The sequence below is a fragment of the Delphinapterus leucas genome, chromosome 19 (assembly GCF_059928025.1).
Source record: "Delphinapterus leucas isolate spDelLeu-1000000601 "Yukka" chromosome 19, BTC_Dleu_Yukka2, whole genome shotgun sequence".
Lineage (NCBI taxonomy): Eukaryota > Metazoa > Chordata > Mammalia > Artiodactyla > Monodontidae > Delphinapterus > Delphinapterus leucas.
In genome coordinates, this window is record NC_143147.1 from 28,421,988 (window position 1) to 28,447,388 (window position 25,401).

The 25,401-nt window shown below is 77.0% G+C and overlaps 22 non-coding genes and 2 pseudogenes across 22 annotated transcripts; all 24 read left to right on the forward strand.

Moving 5' to 3' along the window:
• The first annotated feature begins 635 nt into the window (after positions 1-635).
• LOC149745106 (5S ribosomal RNA) lies at positions 636-754 on the forward strand. The gene has a single exon (XR_016390603.1). It is a non-coding gene; the product is annotated as a 5S ribosomal RNA (ribosomal RNA).
• Positions 755-1,688: 934 nt separating this feature from the next.
• Positions 1,689-1,807, forward strand: LOC149745107 (5S ribosomal RNA). Its single transcript, XR_016389461.1, has one exon. It is a non-coding gene; the product is annotated as a 5S ribosomal RNA (ribosomal RNA).
• A 934-nt stretch (positions 1,808-2,741) lies between these two features.
• Positions 2,742-2,860, forward strand: LOC149745108 (5S ribosomal RNA). The gene has a single exon (XR_016390604.1). It is a non-coding gene; the product is annotated as a 5S ribosomal RNA (ribosomal RNA).
• A 934-nt stretch (positions 2,861-3,794) lies between these two features.
• On the forward strand, positions 3,795-3,913 carry LOC149745109 (5S ribosomal RNA). The gene has a single exon (XR_016389472.1). It is a non-coding gene; the product is annotated as a 5S ribosomal RNA (ribosomal RNA).
• A 934-nt stretch (positions 3,914-4,847) lies between these two features.
• Positions 4,848-4,966, forward strand: LOC149745110 (5S ribosomal RNA). The gene has a single exon (XR_016390605.1). It is a non-coding gene; the product is annotated as a 5S ribosomal RNA (ribosomal RNA).
• Positions 4,967-5,900: 934 nt separating this feature from the next.
• On the forward strand, positions 5,901-6,019 carry LOC149745111 (5S ribosomal RNA). Its single transcript, XR_016389484.1, has one exon. It is a non-coding gene; the product is annotated as a 5S ribosomal RNA (ribosomal RNA).
• Positions 6,020-6,953: 934 nt separating this feature from the next.
• Positions 6,954-7,072, forward strand: LOC149745112 (5S ribosomal RNA). Its single transcript, XR_016390607.1, has one exon. It is a non-coding gene; the product is annotated as a 5S ribosomal RNA (ribosomal RNA).
• Positions 7,073-8,005: 933 nt separating this feature from the next.
• Positions 8,006-8,124, forward strand: LOC149745113 (5S ribosomal RNA). Its single transcript, XR_016390672.1, has one exon. It is a non-coding gene; the product is annotated as a 5S ribosomal RNA (ribosomal RNA).
• A 934-nt stretch (positions 8,125-9,058) lies between these two features.
• On the forward strand, positions 9,059-9,177 carry LOC149745114 (5S ribosomal RNA). The gene has a single exon (XR_016389495.1). It is a non-coding gene; the product is annotated as a 5S ribosomal RNA (ribosomal RNA).
• Positions 9,178-10,111: 934 nt separating this feature from the next.
• Positions 10,112-10,230, forward strand: LOC149745115 (5S ribosomal RNA). The gene has a single exon (XR_016389506.1). It is a non-coding gene; the product is annotated as a 5S ribosomal RNA (ribosomal RNA).
• Positions 10,231-11,161: 931 nt separating this feature from the next.
• Positions 11,162-11,279, forward strand: LOC149745116 (5S ribosomal RNA; annotated as a pseudogene).
• Positions 11,280-12,213: 934 nt separating this feature from the next.
• Positions 12,214-12,333, forward strand: LOC149745117 (5S ribosomal RNA; annotated as a pseudogene).
• A 934-nt stretch (positions 12,334-13,267) lies between these two features.
• Positions 13,268-13,387, forward strand: LOC149745118 (5S ribosomal RNA). Its single transcript, XR_016390385.1, has one exon. It is a non-coding gene; the product is annotated as a 5S ribosomal RNA (ribosomal RNA).
• A 931-nt stretch (positions 13,388-14,318) lies between these two features.
• On the forward strand, positions 14,319-14,437 carry LOC149745119 (5S ribosomal RNA). The gene has a single exon (XR_016390608.1). It is a non-coding gene; the product is annotated as a 5S ribosomal RNA (ribosomal RNA).
• Positions 14,438-15,370: 933 nt separating this feature from the next.
• Positions 15,371-15,490, forward strand: LOC149745120 (5S ribosomal RNA). Its single transcript, XR_016390396.1, has one exon. It is a non-coding gene; the product is annotated as a 5S ribosomal RNA (ribosomal RNA).
• A 932-nt stretch (positions 15,491-16,422) lies between these two features.
• On the forward strand, positions 16,423-16,541 carry LOC149745121 (5S ribosomal RNA). Its single transcript, XR_016390108.1, has one exon. It is a non-coding gene; the product is annotated as a 5S ribosomal RNA (ribosomal RNA).
• A 934-nt stretch (positions 16,542-17,475) lies between these two features.
• Positions 17,476-17,595, forward strand: LOC149745122 (5S ribosomal RNA). The gene has a single exon (XR_016390289.1). It is a non-coding gene; the product is annotated as a 5S ribosomal RNA (ribosomal RNA).
• A 933-nt stretch (positions 17,596-18,528) lies between these two features.
• LOC149745123 (5S ribosomal RNA) lies at positions 18,529-18,648 on the forward strand. The gene has a single exon (XR_016390419.1). It is a non-coding gene; the product is annotated as a 5S ribosomal RNA (ribosomal RNA).
• Positions 18,649-19,580: 932 nt separating this feature from the next.
• On the forward strand, positions 19,581-19,699 carry LOC149745124 (5S ribosomal RNA). The gene has a single exon (XR_016389991.1). It is a non-coding gene; the product is annotated as a 5S ribosomal RNA (ribosomal RNA).
• Positions 19,700-20,630: 931 nt separating this feature from the next.
• On the forward strand, positions 20,631-20,749 carry LOC149745125 (5S ribosomal RNA). Its single transcript, XR_016390609.1, has one exon. It is a non-coding gene; the product is annotated as a 5S ribosomal RNA (ribosomal RNA).
• A 935-nt stretch (positions 20,750-21,684) lies between these two features.
• On the forward strand, positions 21,685-21,803 carry LOC149745126 (5S ribosomal RNA). Its single transcript, XR_016390084.1, has one exon. It is a non-coding gene; the product is annotated as a 5S ribosomal RNA (ribosomal RNA).
• A 921-nt stretch (positions 21,804-22,724) lies between these two features.
• Positions 22,725-22,843, forward strand: LOC149745127 (5S ribosomal RNA). The gene has a single exon (XR_016390610.1). It is a non-coding gene; the product is annotated as a 5S ribosomal RNA (ribosomal RNA).
• Positions 22,844-23,777: 934 nt separating this feature from the next.
• Positions 23,778-23,896, forward strand: LOC149745128 (5S ribosomal RNA). Its single transcript, XR_016389765.1, has one exon. It is a non-coding gene; the product is annotated as a 5S ribosomal RNA (ribosomal RNA).
• Positions 23,897-24,829: 933 nt separating this feature from the next.
• LOC149745129 (5S ribosomal RNA) lies at positions 24,830-24,948 on the forward strand. Its single transcript, XR_016389766.1, has one exon. It is a non-coding gene; the product is annotated as a 5S ribosomal RNA (ribosomal RNA).
• The last annotated feature ends 453 nt before the right edge of the window (positions 24,949-25,401 follow it).

A 25,401-nucleotide genomic window follows, 5' to 3' on the forward strand; every position in this document is an offset into this window, starting at 1 on the left:
GCGCCCCGCCCCGGGGCCGCCACCTGTGTGCCGGTGGGTGTGTCCCTCCACAGCTCCCTCCGGCAAAAGCCCCGCCCCCAGCCGTGTCACCGCCGCGGCCGGGTGCGGGAGCGGGATCGAGGGCAGGGGCCGCTTCTCCGGGCCTGCCGGCCGCCAGGGGCGGGCTACTGAGCCCGGCGGGTGGTGTGCGGGCAAGGGTGGCCTCGCCGGGGCTGAGGGGCCGTGGCGACACGATGGTGGCTCCCAGTGGCTTCGGGCCAGCTGCTGTCGGGCAGGAGGGCCGGCCCGGGCTGCGGCTGGGCGGCGCCTAGCGCCGCGTGGGCGGGCAGGGGCGATGCCCAAGGGACCGCGGGCCCCGGGCCCTGAAGCCTCCGGGGCCACGTCCCTGTGAGCGAAGGGCCGGATCTTGGGCGAGGCGCCAAGCGCGGAAGGGTTCGCTGGGTCACGCCCGCCCTCGGCTGGGAGGGGGTGGCCAAACCCTCCACCTCCGCCACCGCCCGGTACCCGAGACCTCCGTTCCCCCTGCCTGGGCGGGCGACGGGGTCCTGACGGGGCGGGCTGACCGCCAGGCTGGCGGTGAGGCGCAAGCGCCAGCGAAAGTGGGCCTCAAGAGGCAGCCCGCCGTCCCCGCCCCCGTCTACGGCCATACCACCCTGAACGCGCCCGATCTCGTCTGATCTCGGAAGCTAAGCAGGGTCGGGCCTGGTTAGTACTTGGATGGGAGACCGCCTGGGAATACCGGGTGCTGTAGGCTTTTTGCCTCCCGCTCCGCCTTCTCCTTTAACTCGCCCGCGGGCGGTGGCCGCCGGCTCCGCCCGCGCCGGGGCCCCGCTGCAGGCCCCGCCTCCTCAGGCCCCTCCCACCATGGCGCGCGCGCCGGAGGGGGCGCTCCCCGCCGGCCCGGCCCGCCAGGCGGCCAGAAGGCGGCCCTGGAAGGCAGCCGCACCCCAGACGACCCCGGGGTGCCTGGCCCGGACCCAGGCTCCGCCGCGGGCCCGGTTGCCGTCCCTTCGGCCAGCGAGCCCCTCAACCTGCACCTGGCCGCCCCCACCGGCGCCCCGCCCCGGGGCCGCCACCTGTGTGCCGGTGGGTGTGTCCCTCCACAGCTCCCTCCGGCAAAAGCCCCGCCCCCCGCCGTGTCGCCGCCGCGGCCGGGTGCGGGAGCGGGATCGAGGGCAGGGGCCGCTTCCCCGGGCCTGCCGGCCGCCAGGGGCGGGCTCCTGAGCTCGGCGGGTGGTGTGCGGGCAAGGGTGGCCTCGCCGGGGCTGAGGGGCCGTGGCGACACGATGGTGGCTCCCAGTGGCTTCGGGCCAGCTGCTGTCGGGCAGGAGGGCCGGCCCGGGCTGCGGCTGGGCGGCGCCTAGCGCCGCGTGGGCGGGCAGGGGCGATGCCCAAGGGACCGCGGGCCCCGGGCCCTGAAGCCTCCGGGGCCACGTCCCTGTGAGCGACGGGCCGGATCTTGGGCGGGGCGCCAAGCGCCGAAGGGTTCGCTGGGTCACGCCCGCCCTCGGCTGGGAGGGGGTGGCCAAACCCTCCGCCTCCGCCACCGCCCGGTACCCGAGACCTCCGTTCCCCCTGCCTGGGCGGGCGACGGGGTCCTGCCGGGGCGGGCTGACCGCCAGGCTGGCGGTGAGGCGCAAGCGCCAGCGAAAGTGGGCCTCAAGAGGCAGCCCGCCGTCCCCGCCCCTGTCTACGGCCATACCACCCTGGACGCGCCCGATCTCGTCTGATCTCGGAAGCTAAGCAGGGTCGGGCCTGGTTAGTACTTGGATGGGAGACCGCCTGGGAATACCGGGTGCTGTAGGCTTTTTGCCTCCCGCTCCGCCTTCTCCTTTAACTCGCCCGCGGGCGGTGGCCGCCGGCTCCGCCCGCGCCAGGGCCCCGCTGCAGGCCCCGCCTCCTCAGGCCCCTCCCACCACGGCGCGCGCGCCGGAGGGGGCGCTCCCCGCCGGCCCGGCCCGCCAGGCGGCCAGAAGGCGGCCCTGGAAGGCAGCCGCACCCCAGACGACCCCGGGGTGCCTGGCCCGGACCCAGGCTCCGCCGCGGGCCCGGTTGCCGTCCCTTCGGCCAGCGAGCCCCTCGACCTGCACCTGGCCGCCCCCACCGGCGCCCCGCCCCGGGGCCGCCACCTGTGTGCCGGTGGGTGTGTCCCTCCACAGCTCCCTCCGGCAAAAGCCCCGCCCCCCGCCGTGTCGCCGCCGCGGCCGGGTGCGGGAGCGGGATCGAGGGCAGGGGCCGCTTCCCCGGGCCTGCCGGCCGCCAGGGGCGGGCTCCTGAGCTCGGCGGGTGGTGTGTGGGCAAGGGTGGCCTCGCCGGGGCTGAGGGGCCGTGGCGACACGATGGTGGCTCCCAGTGGCTTCGGGCCAGCTGCTGTCGGGCAGGAGGGCCGGCCCGGGCTGCGGCTGGGCGGCGCCTAGCGCCGCGTGGGCGGGCAGGGGCGATGCCCAAGGGACCGCGGGCCCCGGGCCCTGAAGCCTCCGGGGCCACGTCCCTGTGAGCGACGGGCCGGATCTTGGGCGGGGCGCCAAGCGCCGAAGGGTTCGCTGGGTCACGCCCGCCCTCGGCTGGGAGGGGGTGGCCAAACCCTCCGCCTCCGCCACCGCCCGGTACCCGAGACCTCCGTTCCCCCTGCCTGGGCGGGCGACGGGGTCCTGCCGGGGCGGGCTGACCGCCAGGCTGGCGATGAGGCGCAAGCGCCAGCGAAAGTGGGCCTCAAGAGGCAGCCCGCCGTCCCCGCCCCCGTCTACGGCCATACCACCCTGAACGCGCCCGATCTCGTCTGATCTCGGAAGCTAAGCAGGGTCGGGCCTGGTTAGTACTTGGATGGGAGACCGCCTGGGAATACCGGGTGCTGTAGGCTTTTTGCCTCCCGCTCCGCCTTCTCCTTTAACTCGCCCGCGGGCGGTGGCCGCCGGCTCCGCCCGCGCCGGGGCCCCGCTGCAGGCCCCGCCTCCTCAGGCCCCTCCCACCACGGCGCGCGCGCCGGAGGGGGCGCTCCCCGCCGGCCCGGCCCGCCAGGCGGCCAGAAGGCGGCCCTGGAAGGCAGCCGCACCCCAGACGACCCCGGGGTGCCTGGCCCGGACCCAGGCTCCGCCGCGGGCCCGGTTGCCGTCCCTTCGGCCAGCGAGCCCCTCGACCTGCACCTGGCCGCCCCCACCGGCGCCCCGCCCCGGGGCCGCCACCTGTGTGCCGGTGGGTGTGTCCCTCCACAGCTCCCTCCGGCAAAAGCCCCGCCCCCCGCCGTGTCGCCGCCGCGGCCGGGTGCAGGAGCGGGATCGAGGGCAGGGGCCGCTTCCCCGGGCCTGCCGGCCGCCAGGGGCGGGCTCCTGAGCTCGGCGGGTGGTGTGCGGGCAAGGGTGGCCTCGCCGGGGCTGAGGGGCCGTGGCGACACGATGGTGGCTCCCAGTGGCTTCAGGCCAGCTGCTGTCGGGCAGGAGGGCCGGCCCGGGCTGCGGCTGGGCGGCGCCTAGTGCCGCGTGGGCGGGCAGGGGCGATGCCCAAGGCATCGCGGGCCCCGGGCCCTGAAGCCTCCGGGGCCACGTCCCTGTGAGCGACGGGCCGGATCTTGGGCGGGGCGCCAAGCGCCGAAGGGTTCGCTGGGTCACGCCCGCCCTCGGCTGGGAGGGGGTGGCCAAACCCTCCGCCTCCGCCACCGCCCGGTACCCGAGACCTCCGTTCCCCCTGCCTGGGCGGGCGACGGGGTCCTGCCGGGGCGGGCTGGCCGCCAGGCTGGCGGTGAGGCGCAAGCGCCAGCGAAAGTGGGCCTCAAGAGGCAGCCCGCCGTCCCCGCCCCCGTCTACGGCCATACCACCCTGGACGCGCCCGATCTCGTCTGATCTCGGAAGCTAAGCAGGGTCGGGCCTGGTTAGTACTTGGATGGGAGACCGCCTGGGAATACCGGGTGCTGTAGGCTTTTTGCCTCCCGCTCCGCCTTCTCCTTTAACTCGCCCGCGGGCGGTGGCCGCCGGCTCCGCCCGCGCCGGGGCCCCGCTGCAGGCCCCGCCTCCTCAGGCCCCTCCCACCACGGCGCGCGCGCCGGAGGGGGCGCTCCCCGCCGGCCCGGCCCGCCAGGCGACCAGAAGGCGGCCCTGGAAGGCAGCCGCACCCCAGACGCCCCCGGGGTGCCTGGCCCGGACCCAGGCTCCGCCGCGGGCCCGGTTAGCGTCCCTTCGGCCACCGAGCCCCTCGACCTGCACCTGGCCGCCCCCACCGGCGCCCCGCCCCGGGGCCGCCACCTGTGTGCCGGTGGGTGTGTCCCTCCACAGCTCCCTCCGGCAAAAGCCCCGCCCCCAGCCGTGTCACCGCCGCGGCCGGGTGCGGGAGCGGGATCGAGGGCAGGGGCCGCTTCTCCGGGCCTGCCGGCCGCCAGGGGCGGGCTACTGAGCCCGGCGGGTGGTGTGCGGGCAAGGGTGGCCTCGCCGGGGCTGAGGGGCCGTGGCGACACGATGGTGGCTCCCAGTGGCTTCGGGCCAGCTGCTGTCGGGCAGGAGGGCCGGCCCGGGCTGCGGCTGGGCGGCGCCTAGCGCCGCGTGGGCGGGCAGGGGCGATGCCCAAGGGACCGCGGGCCCCGGGCCCTGAAGCCTCCGGGGCCACGTCCCTGTGAGCGAAGGGCCGGATCTTGGGCGAGGCGCCAAGCGCGGAAGGGTTCGCTGGGTCACGCCCGCCCTCGGCTGGGAGGGGGTGGCCAAACCCTCCACCTCCGCCACCGCCCGGTACCCGAGACCTCCGTTCCCCCTGCCTGGGCGGGCGACGGGGTCCTGACGGGGCGGGCTGACCGCCAGGCTGGCGGTGAGGCGCAAGCGCCAGCGAAAGTGGGCCTCAAGAGGCAGCCCGCCGTCCCCGCCCCCGTCTACGGCCATACCACCCTGAACGCGCCCGATCTCGTCTGATCTCGGAAGCTAAGCAGGGTCGGGCCTGGTTAGTACTTGGATGGGAGACCGCCTGGGAATACCGGGTGCTGTAGGCTTTTTGCCTCCCGCTCCGCCTTCTCCTTTAACTCGCCCGCGGGCGGTGGCCGCCGGCTCCGCCCGCGCCGGGGCCCCGCTGCAGGCCCCGCCTCCTCAGGCCCCTCCCACCATGGCGCGCGCGCCGGAGGGGGCGCTCCCCGCCGGCCCGGCCCGCCAGGCGGCCAGAAGGCGGCCCTGGAAGGCAGCCGCACCCCAGACGACCCCGGGGTGCCTGGCCCGGACCCAGGCTCCGCCGCGGGCCCGGTTGCCGTCCCTTCGGCCAGCGAGCCCCTCAACCTGCACCTGGCCGCCCCCACCGGCGCCCCGCCCCGGGGCCGCCACCTGTGTGCCGGTGGGTGTGTCCCTCCACAGCTCCCTCCGGCAAAAGCCCCGCCCCCCGCCGTGTCGCCGCCGCGGCCGGGTGCGGGAGCGGGATCGAGGGCAGGGGCCGCTTCCCCGGGCCTGCCGGCCGCCAGGGGCGGGCTCCTGAGCTCGGCGGGTGGTGTGCGGGCAAGGGTGGCCTCGCCGGGGCTGAGGGGCCGTGGCGACACGATGGTGGCTCCCAGTGGCTTCGGGCCAGCTGCTGTCGGGCAGGAGGGCCGGCCCGGGCTGCGGCTGGGCGGCGCCTAGCGCCGCGTGGGCGGGCAGGGGCGATGCCCAAGGGACCGCGGGCCCCGGGCCCTGAAGCCTCCGGGGCCACGTCCCTGTGAGCGACGGGCCGGATCTTGGGCGGGGCGCCAAGCGCCGAAGGGTTCGCTGGGTCACGCCCGCCCTCGGCTGGGAGGGGGTGGCCAAACCCTCCGCCTCCGCCACCGCCCGGTACCCGAGACCTCCGTTCCCCCTGCCTGGGCGGGCGACGGGGTCCTGCCGGGGCGGGCTGACCGCCAGGCTGGCGGTGAGGCGCAAGCGCCAGCGAAAGTGGGCCTCAAGAGGCAGCCCGCCGTCCCCGCCCCTGTCTACGGCCATACCACCCTGGACGCGCCCGATCTCGTCTGATCTCGGAAGCTAAGCAGGGTCGGGCCTGGTTAGTACTTGGATGGGAGACCGCCTGGGAATACCGGGTGCTGTAGGCTTTTTGCCTCCCGCTCCGCCTTCTCCTTTAACTCGCCCGCGGGCGGTGGCCGCCGGCTCCGCCCGCGCCAGGGCCCCGCTGCAGGCCCCGCCTCCTCAGGCCCCTCCCACCACGGCGCGCGCGCCGGAGGGGGCGCTCCCCGCCGGCCCGGCCCGCCAGGCGGCCAGAAGGCGGCCCTGGAAGGCAGCCGCACCCCAGACGACCCCGGGGTGCCTGGCCCGGACCCAGGCTCCGCCGCGGGCCCGGTTGCCGTCCCTTCGGCCAGCGAGCCCCTCGACCTGCACCTGGCCGCCCCCACCGGCGCCCCGCCCCGGGGCCGCCACCTGTGTGCCGGTGGGTGTGTCCCTCCACAGCTCCCTCCGGCAAAAGCCCCGCCCCCCGCCGTGTCGCCGCCGCGGCCGGGTGCGGGAGCGGGATCGAGGGCAGGGGCCGCTTCCCCGGGCCTGCCGGCCGCCAGGGGCGGGCTCCTGAGCTCGGCGGGTGGTGTGTGGGCAAGGGTGGCCTCGCCGGGGCTGAGGGGCCGTGGCGACACGATGGTGGCTCCCAGTGGCTTCGGGCCAGCTGCTGTCGGGCAGGAGGGCCGGCCCGGGCTGCGGCTGGGCGGCGCCTAGCGCCGCGTGGGCGGGCAGGGGCGATGCCCAAGGGACCGCGGGCCCCGGGCCCTGAAGCCTCCGGGGCCACGTCCCTGTGAGCGACGGGCCGGATCTTGGGCGGGGCGCCAAGCGCCGAAGGGTTCGCTGGGTCACGCCCGCCCTCGGCTGGGAGGGGGTGGCCAAACCCTCCGCCTCCGCCACCGCCCGGTACCCGAGACCTCCGTTCCCCCTGCCTGGGCGGGCGACGGGGTCCTGCCGGGGCGGGCTGACCGCCAGGCTGGCGATGAGGCGCAAGCGCCAGCGAAAGTGGGCCTCAAGAGGCAGCCCGCCGTCCCCGCCCCCGTCTACGGCCATACCACCCTGAACGCGCCCGATCTCGTCTGATCTCGGAAGCTAAGCAGGGTCGGGCCTGGTTAGTACTTGGATGGGAGACCGCCTGGGAATACCGGGTGCTGTAGGCTTTTTGCCTCCCGCTCCGCCTTCTCCTTTAACTCGCCCGCGGGCGGTGGCCGCCGGCTCCGCCCGCGCCGGGGCCCCGCTGCAGGCCCCGCCTCCTCAGGCCCCTCCCACCACGGCGCGCGCGCCGGAGGGGGCGCTCCCCGCCGGCCCGGCCCGCCAGGCGGCCAGAAGGCGGCCCTGGAAGGCAGCCGCACCCCAGACGACCCCGGGGTGCCTGGCCCGGACCCAGGCTCCGCCGCGGGCCCGGTTGCCGTCCCTTCGGCCAGCGAGCCCCTCGACCTGCACCTGGCCGCCCCCACCGGCGCCCCGCCCCGGGGCCGCCACCTGTGTGCCGGTGGGTGTGTCCCTCCACAGCTCCCTCCGGCAAAAGCCCCGCCCCCCGCCGTGTCGCCGCCGCGGCCGGGTGCAGGAGCGGGATCGAGGGCAGGGGCCGCTTCCCCGGGCCTGCCGGCCGCCAGGGGCGGGCTCCTGAGCCCGGCGGGTGGTGTGCGGGCAAGGGTGGCCTCGCCGGGGCTGAGGGGCCGTGGCGACACGATGGTGGCTCCCAGTGGCTTCGGGCCAGCTGCTGTCGGGCAGGAGGGCCGGCCCGGGCTGCGGCTGGGCGGCGCCTAGCGCCGCGTGGGCGGGCAGGGGCGATGCCCAAGGGACCGCGGGCCCCGGGCCCTGAAGCCTCCGGGGCCACGTCCCTGTGAGCGACGGGCCGGATCTTGGGCGGGGCGCCAAGCGCCGAAGGGTTCGCTGGGTCACGCCCGCCCTCGGCTGGGAGGGGGTGGCCAAACCCTCCGCCTCCGCCACCGCCCGGTACCCGAGACCTCCGTTCCCCCTGCCTGGGCGGGCGACGGGGTCCTGCCGGGGCGGGCTGACCGCCAGGCTGGCGGTGAGGCGCAAGCGCCAGCGAAAGTGGGCCTCAAGGGGCAGCCCGCCGTCCCCGTCCCGTCTACGGCCATACCACCCTGAACGCGCCCGATCTCGTCTGATCTCGGAAGCTAAGCAGGGTCGGGCCTGGTTAGTACTTGGGTGGGAGACCGCCTGGGAATACCGGGTGCTGTAGGCTTTTTGCCTCCCGCTCCGCCTTCTCCTTTAAATCGCCCGCGGGCGGTGGCCGCCGGCTCCGCCCGCGCCGGGGCCCCGCTGCAGGCCCCGCCTCCTCAGGCCCCTCCCACCACGGCGCGCGCGCCGGAGGGGGCGCTCCCCGCCGGCCCGGCCCGCCAGGCGACCAGAAGGCGGCCCTGGAAGGCAGCCGCACCCCAGACGCCCCCGGGGTGCCTGGCCCGGACCCAGGCTCCGCCGCGGGCCCGGTTGCCGTCCCTTCGGCCAGCGAGCCCCTCGACCTGCACCTGGCCGCCCCCACCGGCGCCCCGCCCCGGGGCCGCCACCTGTGTGCCGGTGGGTGTGTCCCTCCACAGCTCCCTCCGGCAAAAGCCCCGCCCCCCGCCGTGTCGCCGCCGCGGCCGGGTGCGGGAGCGGGATCGAGGGCAGGGGCCGCTTCCCCGGGCCTGCCGGCCGCCAGGGGCGGGCTCCTGAGCTCGGCGGGTGGTGTGCGGGCAAGGGTGGCCTCGCCGGGGCTGAGGGGCCGTGGCGACACGATGGTGGCTCCCAGTGGCTTCGGGCCAGCTGCTGTCGGGCAGGAGGGCCGGCCCGGGCTGCGGCTGGGCGGCGCCTAGCGCCGCGTGGGCGGGCAGGGGCGATGCCCAAGGCACCGCGGGCCCCGGGCCCTGAAGCCTCCGGGGCCACGTCCCTGTGAGCGACGGGCCGGATCTTGGGCGGGGCGCCAAGCGCCGAAGGGTTCGCTGGGTCACGCCCGCCCTCGGCTGGGAGGGGGTGGCCAAACCCTCCGCCTCCGCCACCGCCCGGTACCCGAGACCTCCGTTCCCCCTGCCTGGGCGGGCGACGGGGTCCTGCCGGGGCGGGCTGACCGCCAGGCTGGCGGTGAGGCGCAAGCGCCAGCGAAAGTGGGCCTCAAGAGGCAGCCCGCCGTCCCCGCCCCCGTCTACGGCCATACCACCCTGGACGCGCCCGATCTCGTCTGATCTCGGAAGCTAAGCAGGGTCGGGCCTGGTTAGTACTTGGATGGGAGACCGCCTGGGAATACCGGGTGCTGTAGGCTTTTTGCCTCCCGCTCCGCCTTCTCCTTTAACTCGCCCGCGGGCGGTGGCCGCCGGCTCCGCCCGCGCCGGGGCCCCGCTGCAGGCCCCGCCTCCTCAGGCCCCTCCCACCACGGCGCGCGCGCCGGAGGGGGCGCTCCCCGCCGGCCCGGCCCGCCAGGCGACCAGAAGGCGGCCCTGGAAGGCAGCCGCACCCCAGACGCCCCCGGGGTGCCTGGCCCGGACCCAGGCTCCGCCGCGGGCCCGGTTGCCGTCCCTTCGGCCAGCGAGCCCCTCGACCTGCACCTGGCCGCCCCCACCGGCGCCCCGCCCCGGGGCCGCCACCTGTGTGCCGGTGGGTGTGTCCCTCCACAGCTCTCTCCGGCAAAAGCCCCGCCCCCCGCCGTGTCGCCGCCGCGGCCGGGTGCGGGAGCGGGATCGAGGGCAGGGGCCGCTTCCCCGGGCCTGCCGGCCGCCAGGGGCAGGCTCCTGAGCCCGGCGGGTGGTGTGCGGGCAAGGGTGGCCTCGCCGGGGCTGAGGGGCCGTGGCGACACGATGGTGGCTCCCAGTGGCTTCGGGCCAGCTGCTGTCGGGCAGGAGGGCCGGCCCGGGCTGCGGCTGGGCGGCGCCTAGCGCCGCGTGGGCGGGCAGGGGCGATGCCCAAGGGACCGCGGGCCCCGGGCCCTGAAGCCTCCGGGGCCACGTCCCTGTGAGCGACGGGCCGGATCTTGGGCGGGGCGCCAAGCGCGGAAGGGTTCGCTGGGTCACGCCCGCCCTCGGCTGGGAGGGGGTGGCCAAACCCTCCGCCTCCGCCACCGCCCGGTACCCGAGACCTCCGTTCCCCCTGCCTGGGCGGGCGACGGGGTCCTGCCGGGGCGGGCTGACCGCCAGGCTGGCGGTGAGGCGCAAGCGCCAGCGAAAGTGGGCCTCAAGAGGCAGCCCGCCGTCCCCCCCCCTGTCTACGGCCATACCACCCTGGACGCGCCCGATCTCGTCTGATCTCGGAAGCTAAGCAGGGTCGGGCCTGGTTAGTACTTGGATGGGAGACCGCCTGGGAATACCGGGTGCTGTAGGCTTTTTGCCTCCCGCTCCGCCTTCTCCTTTAACTCGCCCGCGGGCGGTGGCCGCCGGCTCCGCCCGCGCCGGGGCCCCGCTGCAGGCCCCGCCTCCTCAGGCCCCTCCCACCACGGCGCGCGCGCCGGAGGGGGCGCTCCCCGCCGGCCCGGCCCGCCAGGCGACCAGAAGGCGGCCCTGGAAGGCAGCCGCACCCCAGACGCCCCCGGGGTGCCTGGCCCGGACCCAGGCTCCGCCGCGGGCCCGGTTGCGTCCCTTCGGCCAGTGAGCCCCTCGACCTGCACCTGGCCGCCCCCACCGGCGCCCCGCCCCGGGGCCGCCACCTGTGTGCCGGTGGGTGTGTCCCTCACAGCTCCCTCCGGCAAAAGCCCCGCCCCCGCCGTGTCGCCGCCGCGGCCGGGTGCGGGAGCGGGATCGAGGGCAGGGGCCGCTTCCCCGGGCCTGCCGGCCGCCAGGGGCGGGCTCCTGAGCTCGGCGGGTGGTGTGCGGGCAAGGGTGGCCTCGCCGGGGCTGAGGGCCCGTGGCGACACGATGGTGGCTCCCAGTGGCTTCGGGCCAGCTGCTGTCGGGCAGGAGGGCCGGCCCGGGCTGCGGCTGGGCGGCGCCTAGCGCCGCGTGGGCGGGCAGGGGCGATGCCCAAGGCACCGCGGGCCCCGGGCCCTGAAGCCTCCGGGGCCACGTCCCTGTGAGCGACGGGCCGGATCTAGGGCGGGGCGCCAAGCGCCGAAGGGTTCGCTGGGTCACGCCCGCCCTCGGCTGGGAGGGGGTGGCCAAACCCTCCGCCTCCGCCACCGCCCGGTACCCGAGACCTCCGTTCCCCCTGCCTGGGCGGGCGACGGGGTCCTGCCGGGGCGGGCTGACCGCCAGGCTGGCGGTGAGGCGCTAGCGCCAGCGAAAGTGGGCCTCAAGAGGCAGCCCGCCGTCCCCGCCCCCGTCTACGGCCAACCACCCTGAACGCGCCCGATCTCGTCTGATCTCGGAAGCTAAGCAATGTCGGGCCTGGTTAGTACTTGGATGGGAGACCGCCTGGGAATACCGGGTGCTGTAGGCTTTTTGCCTCCCGCTCCGCCTTCCCCTTTAACTCGCCCGCGGGTGGTGGCCGCCGGCTCCGCCCGCGCCGGGGCCCCGCTGCAGGCCCCGCCTCCTCAGGCCCCTCCCACCACGGCGCGCGCGCCGGAGGGGGCGCTCCCCGCCGGCCCGGCCCGCCAGGCGGCCAGAAGGCGGCCCTGGAAGGCAGCCGCACCCCAGACGCCCCCGGGGTGCCTGGCCCGGACCCAGGCTCCGCCGCGGGCCCGGTTGCCGTCCCTTCGGCCAGCGAGCCCCTCGACCTGCACCTGGCCGCCCCCACCGGCGCCCCGCCCCGGGGCCGCCACCTGTGTGCCGGTGGGTGTGTCCCTCCACAGCTCCCTCCGGGAAAAGCCCCGCCGCCCGCCGTGTCGCCGCCGCGCCCGGGTGCGGGAGCGGGATCGAGGGCCGGGGCCGCTTCCCCGGGCCTGCCGGCCGCCAGGGGCGGGCTACTGAGCCCGGCGGGTGGTGTGCGGGCAAGGGTGGCCTCGCCGGGGCTGAGGGGCCGTGGCGACACGATGGTGGCTCCCAGTGGCTTCGGGCCAGCTGCTGTCGGGCAGGAGGGCCGGCCCGGGCTGCGGCTGGGCGGCGCCTAGCGCCGCGTGGGCGGGCAGGGGCGATGCCCAAGGGACCGCGGGCCCCGGGCCCTGAAGCCTCCGGGGCCACGTCCCTGTGAGCGACGGGCGGGATCTTGGGCGGGGCGCCAAGCGCCGAAGGGTTCGCTGGGTCACGCCCGCCCTCGGCTGGGAGGGGGTGGCCAAACCCTCCGCCTCCGCCACCGCCCGGGACCCGAGACCTCCGTTCCCCCTGCCTGGGCGGGCGACGGGGTCCTGCCGGGGCGGGCTGACCGCCAGGCTGGCGGTGAGGCGCAAGCGCCAGCGAAAGTGGGCCTCAAGAGGCAGCCCGCCGTCCCCGCCCCCGTCTACGGCCATACCACCCTGAACGCGCCCGATCTCGTCTGATCTCGGAAGCTTAAGCAGGGTCGGGTCTGGTTAGTACTTGGATGGGAGACCGCCTGGGAATACCGGGTGCTGTAGGGTTTTTGCCTCCCGCTCCGCCTTCTCCTTTAACTCGCCCGCGGGTGGTGGCCGCCGGCTCCGCCCGCGCCGGGGCCCCGCTGCAGGCCCCGCCTCCTCAGGCCCCTCCCACCACGGCGCGCGCGCCGGAGGGGGCGCTCCCCGCCGGCCCGGCCCGCCAGGCGGCCAGAAGGCGGCCCTGGAAGGCAGCCGCACCCCAGATGCCCCCGGGGTGCCTGGCCCGGACCCAGGCTCCGCCGCGGGCCCGGTTGCCGTCCCTTCGGCCAGCGAGCCCCTCGACCTGCACCTGGCCGCCCCCACCGGCGCCCCGCCCCGGGGCCGCCACCTGTGTGCCGGTGGGTGTGTCCCTCCACAGCTCCCTCCGGGAAAAGCCCCGCCGCCCGCCGTGTCGCCGCCGCGGCCGGGTGCGGGATCGGGATCGAGGGCCGGGGCCGCTTCCCTGGGCCTGCCGGCCGCCAGGGGCGGGCTACTGAGCCCGGCGGGTGGTGTGCGGGCAAGGGTGGCCTCGCCGGGGCTGAGGGGCCGTGGCGACACGATGGTGGCTCCCAGTGGCTTCGGGCCAGCTGCTGTCGGGCAGGAGGGCCGGCCCGGGCTGCGGCTGGGCGGCGCCTAGCGCCGCGTGGGCGGGCAGGGGCGATGCCCAAGGGACCGCGGGCCCCGGGCCCTGAAGCCTCCGGGGCCACGTCCCTGTGAGCGACGGGCGGGATCTTGGGCGGGGCACCAAGCGCCGAAGGGTTCGCTGGGTCACGCCCGCCCTCGGCTGGGGGGGGGTGGCCAAACCCTCCGCCTCCGCCACCGCCCGGTACCCGAGACCTCCGTTCCCCCTGCCTGGGCGGGCGACGGGGTCCTGCCGGGGCGGGCTGACCGCCAGGCTGGCGGTGAGGCGCAAGCGCCAGCGAAAGTGGGCCTCAAGAGGCAGCCCGCCGTCCCCGCCCCCGTCTACGGCCATACCACCCTGAACGCGCCCGATCTCGTCTGATCTCGGAAGCTTAATCAGGGTCGGGCCTGGTTAGTACTTGGATGGGAGACCGCCTGGGAATACCGGGTGCTGTAGGCTTTTTGCCTCCCGCTCCGCCTTCTCCTTTACTCACCCGCGGGCGGTGGCCGCCGGCTCAGCCCGCGCCGGGGCCCCGCTGCAGGCCCCTCCTCCTCAGGCCCCTCCCACCACGGCGCACGCGCCGGAGGGGGCGCTCCCCGCCGGCCCGGCCCGCCAGGCGGCCAGAAGGCGGCCCTGGAAGGCAGCCGCACCACAGACGCCCCCAGGGTGCCTGGCCCGGACCCAGGCTCCGCCGCGGGCCCGGTTGCCGTCCCTTCGGCCAGCGAGCCCCTCGACCTGCACCTGGCCGCCCCCACCGGCGCCCCGCCCCGGGGCCGCCACCTGTGTGCCGGTGGGTGTGTCCCTCCACAGCTCCCTCCGGCAAAAGCCCCGCCCCCCGCCGTGTCGCCGCCGCGGCCGGGTGCGGGAGCGGGATCGAGGGCAGGGGCCGCTTCCCCGGGCCTGCCGGCCGCCAGGGGCGGGCTCCTGAGCTCGGCGGGTGGTGTGCGGGCAAGGGTGGCCTCGCCGGGGTTGAGGGGCCGTGGCGACACGATGGTGGCTCCCAGTGGTTTCGGGCCAGCTGCTGTCGGGCAGGAGGGCCGGCCCGGGCTGCGGCTGGCGGCGCCTAGCGCCGCGTGGGTGGGCAGGGGCGATGCCCAAGGGACCGCGGGCCCCGGGCCCTGAAGCCTCCGGGGCCACGTCCCTGTGAGCGACGGGCCGGATCTTGGGCGGGGCGCCAAGCGCCGAAAGGTTCGCTGGGTCACGCCCGCCCTCGGCTGGGAGGGGGTGGCCAAACCCTCCGCCTCCGCCACCGCCCGGTACCCGAGACCTCCGTTCCCCCTGCCTGGGCGGGCGACGGGATCCTGCCGGGGCGGGCTGACCGCCAGGCTGGCGGTGAGGCGCAAGCGCCAGCGAAAGTGGGCCTCAAGAGGCAGCCCGCCGTCCCCGACCCGTCTACGGCCATACCACCCTGAACGCGCCCGATCTCGTCTGATCTCGGAAGCTAAGCAGGGTCGGGCCTGGTTAGTACTTGGATGGGAGACCGCCTGGGAATACCGGGTGCTGTAGGCTTTTTGCCTCCCGCTCCGCCTTCTCCTTTAACTCGCCCGCGGGCGGGGGCCGCCGGCTCCGCCCGCGCCGGGGCCCCGCTGCAGGCCCCGCCTCCTCAGGCCCCTCCCACCACGGCGCGCGCGCCGGAGGGGGCGCTCCCCGCCGGCCCGGCCCGCCAGGGGGCCAGAAGTCGGCCCTGGAAGGCAGCCGCACCCCAGACGCCCCCGGGGTGCCTGGCCCGGACCCAGGCTCCGCCGCGGGCCCGGTTGCCGTGCCTTCGGCCAGCGAGCCCGTCGACCTGCACCTGGCCGCCCCAACCGGCGCCCCGCCCCGGGGCCGCCACCTGTGTTCCGGTGGGTGTGTCCCTCCACAGCTCCCTCCGGCAAAATCCCCGCCCCCGCCGTGTCGCCGCCGCGGCCGTGCGCGGGAGCGGGATCGAGGGCAGGGGCCGCTTCCCCGGGCCTGCCGGCCGCCAGGGGCGGGCTCCTGAGCTCGGCGGGTGGTGTGCGGGCAAGGGTGGCCTCGCCGGGGCTGAGGGGCCGTGGCGACACGATGGTGGCTCCCAGTGGCTTCGGGCAAGCTGCTGTCGGGCAGGAGGGCCGGCCCGGGCTGCGGCTGGGCGGCGCCTAGCGCCGCGTGGGCGGGCAGGGGCGATGCCCAAGGCACCGCGGGCCCCGGGCCCTGAAGCCTCCGGGGCCACGTCCCTGTGAGCGACGGGCCGGATCTTGGGCGGGGCGCCAAGCGCCGAAGGGTTCGCTGGGTCACGCCCGCCCTCGGCTGGGAGGGGGTGGCCAAACCCTCCGCCTCCGCCACCGCCCGGTACCCGAGACCTCCGTTCCCCCTGCCTGGGCGGGCGACGGGGTCCTGCTGGGGCGGGCTGACCGCCAGGCTGGCGGTGAGGCGCAAGCGCCAGCGAAAGTGGGCCTCAAGAGGCAGCCCGCCGTCCCCGCCCCCGTCTACGGCCATACCACCCTGAACGCGCCCGATCTCGTCTGATCTCGGAAGCTTAAGCAGGGTCGGGTCTGGTTAGTACTTGGATGGGAGACCGCCTGGGAATACCGGGTGCTGTAGGCATTTTGCCTCCCGCTCCGCCTTCTCCTTTAACTCGCCCGCGGGTGGTGGCCGCCGGCTCCGCCCGCGCCGGGGCCCCGCTGCAGGCCCCGCCTCCTCAGGCCCCTCCCACCACGGCGCGTGCGCCGGAGGGGGCGCTCCCCGCCGGCCCGGCCCGCCAGGCGGCCAGAAGGCGGCCCTGGAAGGCAGCCGCACCCCAGACGCCCCCGGGGTGCCTGGCCCGGACCCAGGCTCCGCCGCGGGCCCGGTTGCCGTCCCTTCGGCCAGCGAGCCCCTCGACCTGCACCTGGCCGCCCCCACCGGCGCCCCGCCCCGGGGCCGCCACCTGTGTGCCGGTGGGTGTGTCCCTCCACAGCTCCCTCCGGCAAAAGCCCCGCCCCCGCCGTGTCGCCGCCGCGGCCGGGTGCGGGAGCGGGATCGAGGGCAGGGGCCGCTTCCCCGGGCCTGCCGGCCGCCAGGGGCGGGCTCCTGAGCTCGGCGGGTGGTGTGCGGGCAAGGGTGGCCTCGCCGGGGCTGAGGGGCCGTGGCGACACGATGGTGGCTCCCAGTGGCTTCGGGCCAGCTGCTGTCGGGCAGGAGGGCCGGCCCGGGCTGCGGCCGGGCGGCGCCTAGCGCCGCGTGGGCGGGCAGGGGCGATGCCCAAGGGACCGCGGGCCCCGGGCCCTGAAGCCTACGGGGCCACGTCCCTGTGAGCGACGGGCCGGATCTTGGGCGGGGCGCCAAGCGCCGAAGGGTTCGCTGGGTCACGCCCGCCCTCGGCTGGGAGGGGGTGGCCAAATCCTCCGCCTCCGCCACCGCCCGGTACCCGAGACCTCCGTTCCCCCTGCCTGGGCGGGCGACGGGGTCCTGCCGGGGCGGGCTGACCGCCAGGCTGGCGGTGAGGCGCAAGCGCCAGCGAAAGTGGGCCTCAAGAGGCAGCCCGCCGTCCCCGTCCCGTCTACGGCCATACCACCCTGAACGCGCCCGATCTCGTCTGATCTCGGAAGCTAAGCAGGGTCGGGCCTGGTTAGTACTTGGATGGGAGACCGCCTGGGAATACGGGGTGCTGTAGGCTTTTTGCCTCCCGCTCCGCCTTCTCCTTTAACTCGCCCGCGGGCGGTGGCCGCCGGCTCCGCCCGCGCCGGGGCCCCGCTGCAGGCCCCGCCTCCTCAGGCCCCTCCCACCACGGCGCGCGCGCCGGATGGGGCGCTCCCCGCCGGCCTGGCCTGCCAGGGGGCCAGAAGGCGGCCCTGGAAGGCAGCCGCACCCCAGACGCCCCCGGGGTGCCTGGCCCGGACCCAGGCTCCGCCGCGGGCCCGGTTGCCGTGCCTTCGGCCAGCGAGCCCCTCGACCTGCACCTGGCCGCCCCCACCGGCGCCCCGCCCCGGGGCCGCCACCTGTGTGCCGGTGGGTGTGTCCCTCCACAGCTCCCTCCGGCAAAAGCCCCGCCCCCCGCCGTGTCGCCGCCGCGGCCGGGTGCGGGAGCGGGATCGAGGGCCGGGGCCGCTTCCCCGGGCCTGCCGGTCGCCAGGGGCGGGCTACTGAGCCCGGCGGGTGGTGTGCGGGCAAGGGTGGCCTCGCCGGGGCTGAGGGGCCGTGGCGACACGATGGTTGCTCCCAGTGGCTTCGGGCAAGCTGCTGTCGGGCAGGAGGGCCGGCCCGGGCTGCGGCTGGGCGGCTCCTAGCGCCGCGTGGGCGGGCAGGGGCGATGCCCAAGGGACCGCGTGCCCCGGGCCCTGAAGCCTCCGGGGCCATGTCCCTGTGAGCGACGGGCGGGATCTTGGGCGGGGCGCCAAGCGCCGAAGGGTTCGCTGGGTCACGCCCGCCCTCAGCTGGGAGGGGGTGGCCAAACCCTCCGCCTCCGCCACCGCCCGGTACCCGAGACCTCCGTTCCCCCTGCCTGGGCGGGCGACGGGGTCCTGCCGGGGCGGGCTGACTGCCAGGCTGGCGGTGAGGCGCAAGCGCCAGCGAAAGTGGGCCTCAAGAGGCAGCCCGCCGTCCCCGCCCCCGTCTACGGCCATACCACCCTGAACGCGCCCGATCTCGTCTGATCTCGGAAGCTTAAGCAGGGTCGGGCCTGGTTAGTACTTGGATGGGAGACCGCCTGGGAATACCGGGTGCTGTAGGCTTTTTGCCTCCCGCTCCGCCTTCTCCTTTACTCGCCCGCGAGTGGTGGCCGCCGGCTCCGCCCGCGCCGGGGCCCCGCTGCAGGCCCCTCCTCCTCAGGCCCCTCCCACCACGGCGCGAGCGCCGGAGGAGGCGCTCCCCGCCGGCCCGGCCCGCCAGGCGGCCAGAAGGCGGCCCTGGAAGGCAGCCGCACCCCAGACGCCCCCAGGGTGCCTGGCCCGGACCCAGGCTCCGCCGCGGGCCCGGTTGCCGTCCCTTCGGCCAGCGAGCCCCTCGACCTGCACCTGGCCGCCCCCACCGGCGCCCCGCCCCGGGGCCGCCACCTGTGTGCCGGTGGGTGTGTCCCTCCACAGCTCCCTCCGGCAAAAGCCCCGCCCCCCGCCGTGTCGCCGCCACGGCCGGGTGCGGGAGCGGGATCGAGGGCAGGGGCCGCTTCCCCGGGCCTGCCGGCCGCCAGGGGCGGGCTCCTGAGCTCGGCGGGTGGTGTGCGGGCAAGGGTGGCCTCGCCGGGGCTGAGGGGCCGTGGCGACACGATGGTGGCTCCCAGTGGCTTCGGGCCAGCTGCTGTCGGGCAGGAGGGACGGCCCGGGCTGCGGCTGGGCGGCGCCTAGCGCCGCGTGGGCGGGCAGGGGCGATGCCCAAGGGACCGCGGGCCCCGGGCCCTGAAGCCTCCGGGGCCACGTCCCTGTGAGCGACGGGCCGGATCTTGGGCGGGGCGCCAAGCGCCGAAGGGTTCGCTGGGTCACGCCCGCCCTCGGCTGGGAGGGGGTGGCCAAACCCTCCGCCTCCGCCACCGCCCAGTACCCGAGACCTCCGTTCCCCCTGCCTGGGCGGGCGACGGGGTCCAGCCGGGGCGGGCTGACCGCCAGGCTGGCGGTGAGGCGCAAGCGCCAGCGAAAGTGGGCCTCAAGAAGCAGCCCGCCGTCCCCGCCCCCGTCTACGGCCATACCACCCTGAACGCGCCCGATCTCGTCTGATCTCGGAAGCTTAAGCAGGGTCGGGCCTGGTTAGTACTTGGATGGGAGAACGCCTGGGAATACCGGGTGCTGTAGGCTTTTTGCCTCCCGCTCCGCCTTCTCCTTTACTCTCCCGCGGGCGGTGGCCGCCGGCTCCGCCCGCGCCGGGGCCCCGCTGCAGGCCCCTCCTCCTCAGGCCCCTCCCACCACGGCGCGAGCGCCGGAGGGGGCGCTCCCCGCCGGCCCGGGCGGCCAGGCGGCCAGAAGGCGGCCCTGGAAGGCAGCCGCACCCCAGACGCCCCCGGGGTGCCTGGCCCGGACCCAGGCTCCGCCGCGGGCCCGGTTGCCGTCCCTTCGGCCAGCGAGCCCCTCGACCTGCACCTGGCCGCCCCCACCGGCGCCCCGCCCCGGGGCCGCCACCTGTGTGCCGGTGGGTGTGTCCCTCCACAGCTCCCTCCGGCAAAAGCCCCGCCCCCTGCCGTGTCGCCGCCGCGGCCGGGTGCGGGAGCGGGATCGAGGGCAGGGGCCGCTTCCCCGGGCCTGCCGGCCGCCAGGGGCGGACTCCTGAGCTCGGCGGGTGGTGTGCGGGCAAGGGTGGCCTCGTCGGGGCTGAGGGGCCGTGGCGACACGATGGTGGCTCCCAGTGGCTTCGGGCCAGCTGCTGTCGGGCAGGAGGGCCGGCCCGGGCTGCGGCTGGGTGGCGCCTAGCGCCGCATGGGCGGGCAGGGGCGATGCCCAAGGGACCGCGGGCCCCGGGCCCTGAAGCCTCCGGGGCCACGTCCCTGTGAGCGACGGGCCGGATCTTGGGCGGGGCGCCAAGCGCCGAAGGGTTCGCTGGGTCACGCCCGCCCTCGGCTGGGAGGGGGTGGCCAAACCCTCCGCCTCCGCCACCGCCCGGTACCCGAGACCTCCGTTCCCCCTGCCTGGGCGGGCGACGGGGTCCTGCCGGGGCGGGCTGACCGCCAGGCTGGCGGTGAGGCGCAAGCGCCAGGGAAAGTGGGCCTCAAGAGGCAGCCCGCCGTCCCCGTCCCGTCTACGGCCATACCACCCTGAACGCGCCCGATCTCGTCTGATCTCGGAAGCTAAGCAGGGTCGGGCCTGGTTAGTACTTGGATGGGAGACCGCCTGGGAATACCGGGTGCTGTAGGGTTTTTGCCTCCCGCTCCGCCTTCTCCTTTAACTCGCCCGCGGGCGGTGGCCGCCGGCTCCGCCCGCGCCGGGGCCCCGCTGCAGGCCCCGCCTCCTCAGGCCCCTCCCACCACGGCGCGCGCGCCGGAAGGGGCGCTCCCCGCCGGCCCGGCCCGCCAGGCGGCCAGAAGGCGGCCCTGGAAGGCAGCCGCACCCCAGACGCCCCCGGGGTGCCTGGCCCGGACCCAGGCTCCGCCGCGGGCCCGGTTGCCGTCCCTTCGGCCAGCGAGCCCCTCGACCTGCACCTGGCCGCCCCCACCGGCGCCCCGCCCCGGGGCCGCCACCTGTGTGCCGGTGGGTGTGTCCCTCCACAGCTCCCTCCGGCAAAAGCCCCGCCCCCGCCGTGTCGCCGCCGCTGCCGGGTGCGGGAGCGGGATCGAGGGCAGGGGCCGGTTCCCCGGGCCTGCCGGCCGCCAGGGGCGGGCTCCTGAGCTCGGCGGGTGGTGTGCGGGCAAGGGTGGCCTCGCCGGGGCTGAGGGGCCGTTGCGATACGATGGTGGCTCCCAGTGGCTTCGGGCCAGCTGCTGTCGGGCAGGAGGGCCGGCCCGGGCTGCGGCTGGGCGGCGCCTAGCGCCGCGTGGGCGGGCAGGGGCGATGCCCAAGGGACCGCGGGCCCCGGGCACTGAAGCCTCCGGGGCCACGTCCCTGTGAGCGACGGGCGGGATCTTGGCGGGGCGCCAAGCGCCGAAGGGTTCGCTGGGTCACGCCGCCCTCGGCTGGGAGGGGGTGGCCAAACCCTCCGCCTCCGCCACCGCCCGGTACCCGAGACCTCCGTTCCCCCTGCCTGGGCGGGCGACGGGGTCCTGCCGGGGCGGGCTGACCGCCAGGCTGGCGGTGAGGCGCAAGCGCCAGCGAAAGTGGGCCTCAAGAGACAGCCCGCCGTCCCCGCCCCCGTCTACGGCCATACCACCCTGAACGCGCCCGATCTCGTCTGATCTCGGAAGCTAAGCAGGGTCGGGCCTGGTTAGTACTTGGATGGGAGACCGCCTGGGAATACCGGGTGCTGTAGGCTTTTTGCCTCCCGCTCCGCCTTCTCCTTTAACTCGCCCGCGGGCGGTGGCCGCCGGCTCCGCCCGCGCCGGGGCCCCGCTGCAGGCCCCGCCTCCTCAGGCCCCTCCCACCACGGCGCGCGCGCCGGAGGGGGCGCTCCCCGCCGGCCCGGCCCGCCAGGCGGCCAGAAGGCGGCCCTGGAAGGCAGCCGCACCCCAGACGCCCCCGGGGTGCCTGGCCCGGACCCAGGCTCCGCCGCGGGCCCGGTTGCCGTCCCTTCGGCCAGCGAGCCCCTCGACCTGCACCTGGCCGCCCCCACCGGCGCCCCGCCCCGGGGCCGCCACCTGTGTGCCGGTGGGTGTGTCCCTCCACAGCTCCCTCCGGCAAAAGCCCCGCCCCCCGCCGTGTCGCCGCCGCGGCCGGGTGCGGGAGCGGGATCCAGGGCAGGGGCCGCTTCCCAGGGGCCTGCCGGCCGCCAGGGGCGGGCTCCTGAGCTCGGCGGGTGGTGTGCGGGCAAGGGTGGCCTCGCCGGGGCTGAGGGGCCGTGGCGACACGATGGTGGCTCCCAGTGGCTTCGGGCCAGCTGCTGTCGGGCAGGAGGGCCGGCCCGGGTTGCGGCTGGGCGGCGCCTAGCGCAGCGTGGGCGGGCCGGGGCGATGCCCAAGGGACCGCGGGCCCCGGGCCCTGAAGCCTCCGGGGCCACGTCCATGTGAGCGACGGGCCGGATCTTGGGCGGGGCGCCAAGCGCGGAAGGGTTCGCTGGGTCACGCCCGCCCTCGGCTGGGAGGGGGTGGCCAAACCCTCCGCCTCCGCCACCGCCCGGTACCCGAGACCTCCGTTCCCCCTGCCTGGGCGGGCGACGGGGTCCTGCCGGGGCGGGCTGACCGCCAGGCTGGCGGTGAGGCGCAAGCGCCAGCGAAAGTGGGCCTCAAGAGGCAGCCCGCCGTCCCCGCCCCCGTGTACGGCCATACCACCCTGAACGCGCCCGATCTCGTCTGATCTCGGAAGCTAAGCAGGGTCGGGCCTGGTTAGTACTTGGATGGGAGACCGCCTGGGAATACCGGGTGCTGTAGGCTTTTTGCCTCCCGCTCCGCCTTCTCCTTTAACTCGCCCGCGGGCGGTGGCCGCCGGCTCCGCCCGCGCCGGGGCCCCGCTGCAGGCCCCGCCTCCTCAGGCCCCTCCCACCACGGCGCGCGCGCCGGAGGGGGCGCTCCCCGCCGGCCCAGCCAGAAGGCGGCCCTGGAAGGCAGCCGCACCCCAGACGCCCCGGGGTGCCTGGCCCGGACCCAGGCTCCGCCGCGGGCCCGGTTGCCGTCCCTTCGGCCAGCGAGCCCCTCGACCTGCACCTGGCCGCCCCCACCGGCGCCCTGCCCCGGGGCCGCCACCTGTGTGCCGGTGGGTGTGTCCCTCCACAGCTCCCTCCGGCAAAAGCCCCGCCCCCCGCCGTGTCACCGCCGCGGCCGGGTGCGGGAGCGGGATCGAGGGCAGGGGCCGCTTCCCCTGGCCTGCCGGCCGCCAGGGGCGGGCTACTGAGCCCGGCGGGTGGTGTGCGGGCAAGGGTGGCCTCGCCGGGGCTGAGGGGCCGTGGCGACACGATGGTGGCTCCCAGTGGCTTCGGGCCAGCTGCTGTCGGGCAGGAGGGCCGGCCCGGGCTGCGGCTGGGCAGCTCCTAGCGCCGCGTCGAAGGGCAGGGGCGATGCCCAAGGGACCGCGGGCCCCGGGCCCTGAAGCCTCCGCGGCCACGTCCCTGTGAGCGACGGGCCGGATCTTGGGCGGGGCGCCAAGCGCCGAAGGGTTCGCTGGGTCACGCCCGCCCTCGGCTGGGAGGGGGTGGCCAAACCCTCCGCCTCCGCCACTGCCCGGTACCCGAGACCTCCGTTCCCCCTGCCTGGGCGGGCGACGGGGTCCTGCCGGGGCGGGCTGACCTCCAGGCTGGCGGTGAGGCGCAAGCGCCAGCGAAAGTGGGCCTCAAGAGGCAGCCCGCCGTCCCCGCCCCCGTCTACGGCCATACCACCCTGAACGCGCCCGATCTCGTCTGATCTCGGAAGCTAAGCAGGGTCGGGCCTGGTTAGTACTTGGATGGGAGACCGCCTGGGAATACCGGGTGCTGTAGGCTTTTTGCCTCCCGCTCCGCCTTCTCCTTTAACTCGCCCGCAGGCGGTGGCCGCCGGCTCCGCCGGCGCCGGGGCCCCGCTGCAGGCCCCGCCTCCTCAGGCCCCTCCCAACACGGCGCGCGCGCCGGAGGGGGCGCTCCCAGCCGGCCCGGCCCGCCAGGCGGCCAGAAGGCGGCCCTGGAAGGCAGCCGCACCCCAGACGCCCCCGGGGTGCCTGGCCCGGACCCAGGCTCCGCCGCGGGCCTGGTTGCCGTCCCTTCGGCCAGCGAGCCCCTCGACCTGCACCTGGCCGCCCCCACCGGCGCCCCGCCCCGGGGCCGCCACCTGTGTGCCGGTGGGTGTGTCCCTCCACAGCTCCCTCCGGCAAAAGCCCCGCCCCCCGCCGTGTCGCCGCCGCGGCCGGGTGCGGGAGCGGGATCGAGGGCAGGGGCCGCTTCCCCGGGCCTGCCAGCCGCCAGGGGCGGGCTCCTGAGCTCGGCGGGTGGTGTGCGGGCAAGGGTGGCCTCGCCGGGGCTGAGGGGCCGTGGCGACACGATGGTGGCTCCCAGTGGCTTCGGGCCAGCTGCTGTCGGGCAGGAGGGCCGGCCCGGGCTGCGGCCGAGCGGCGCCTAGCGCCGCGTGGGCGGACAGGGGCGATGCCCAAGGGACCGCGGGCCCCGGGCCCTGAAGCCTCCGGGGCCACGTCCCTGTGAGCGACGGGCCGGATCTTGGGCGGGGCGCCAAGCGTCGAAGGGTTCGCTGGGTCACGCCCGCCCTCGGCTGGGAGGGGGTGGCCAAACCCTCCGCCTCCGCCACCGCCCGGTACCCGAGACCTCCGTTCCCCCTGCCTGGGCGGGCGACGGGGTCCTGCCGGGGCGGGCTGACCGCCAGGCTGGCGGTGAGGCGCAAGCGCCAGCGAAAGTGGGCCTCAAGAGGCAGCCCGCCGTCCCCGCCCCCGTCTACGGCCATACTACCCTGAACGCGCCCGATCTCGTCTGATCTCGGAAGCTAAGCAGGGTCGGGCCTGGTTAGTACTTGGATGGGAGACCGCCTGGGAATACCGGGTGCTGTAGGCTTTTTGCCTCCCGCTCCGCCTTCTCCTTTAACTCGCCCGCGGGCGGTGGCCGCCGGCTCCGCCCGCGCCGGGGCCCCGCTGCAGGCCCCGCCTCCTCAGGCCCCTCCCACCACGGCGCGCGCGCCGGAGGGGGCGCTCCCCGCCGGCCCGGCCCGCCAGGCGGCCAGAAGGCGGCCCTGGAAGGCAGCCGCACCCCAGACGCCCCCGGGGTGCCTGGCCCGGACCCTGGCTCCGCCGCGGGCCCGATTGCCGTGCCTTCCGCCAGCGAGCCCCTCGACCTGCACCTGGCCGCCCCCACCGGCGCCCCGCCCCGGTGCCGCCACCTGTGTGCCGGTGGGTGTGTCCCTCCACAGCTCCCCCCGGCAAAAGCCTCGCCCCCCGCCGTGTCGCCGCCGCGGCCGGGTGCGGGAGCGGGATCGAGGGCAGGGGCCGCTTCCCCGGGCCTGCCGGCCGCCAGGGGCGGGCTCCTGAGCCCGGCAGGTGGTGTGCGGGCAAGGGTGGCCTCGCCGGGGCTGAGGGGCCGTGGCGACACGATGGTGGCTCCCAGTGGCTTCGGGCCAGCTGCTGTCGGGCAGGAAGGCCGGCCCGGGTTGCGGCTGGGCGGCGCCTAGCGCCACGTGGGCGGGCAGGGGCGATGCCCAAGGGACCGCGGGCCCCGGGCACTGAAGCCTCCGGGGCCACGTCCCTGTGAGCGACGGGCGGGATCTTGGCGGGGCGCCAAGCGCCGAAGGGTTCGCTGGGTCACGCCCGCCCTCGGCTGGGAGGGGGTGGGCAAACCCTCCGCCTCCGCCACCGCCCGGTACCCGAGACCTCCGTTCCCCCTGCCTGGGCGGGCGACGGGTTCCTGCCGGGGCGGGCTGACCGCCAGGCTGGCGGTGAGGCGCAAGCGCCAGCGAAAGTGGGCCTCAAGAGGCAGCCCGCCGTCCCCGCCCCCGTCTACGGCCATACTACCCTGAACGCGCCCGATCTCGTCTGATCTCGGAAGCTAAGCAGGGTCGGGCCTGGTTAGTACTTGGATGGGAGACCGCCTGGGAATACCGGGTGCTGTAGGCTTTTTGCCTCCCGCTCCGCTTTCTCCTTTAACTCGCCCGCGGGCGGTGGCCGCCGGCTCCGCCCGCGCCGGGGCCCCGCTGCAGGCCCCGCCTCCTCAGGCCCCTCCCACCACGGCGCGCGCGCCGGAGGGGGCGCTCCCCGCCGGCCCGGCCCGCCAGGCGGCCAGAAGGCGGCCCTGGAAGGCAGCCGCACCCCAGACGACCCCGGGGTGCCTGGCCCGGACCCAGGCTCCGCCGCGGGCCTGGTTGCCGTCCCTTCGGCCAGCGAGCCCCTCGACCTGCACCTGGCCGCCCCCACCGGCGCCCCGCCCCGGGGCCGCCACCTGTGTGCCGGTGGGTGTGTCCCTCCACAGCTCCCTCCGGCAAAAGCCCCGCCCCCCGCCGTGTCGCCGCCGCTGCCGGGTGCGGGAGCGGGATCGAGGGCAGGGGCCGCTTCCCCGGGCCTGCCGGACGC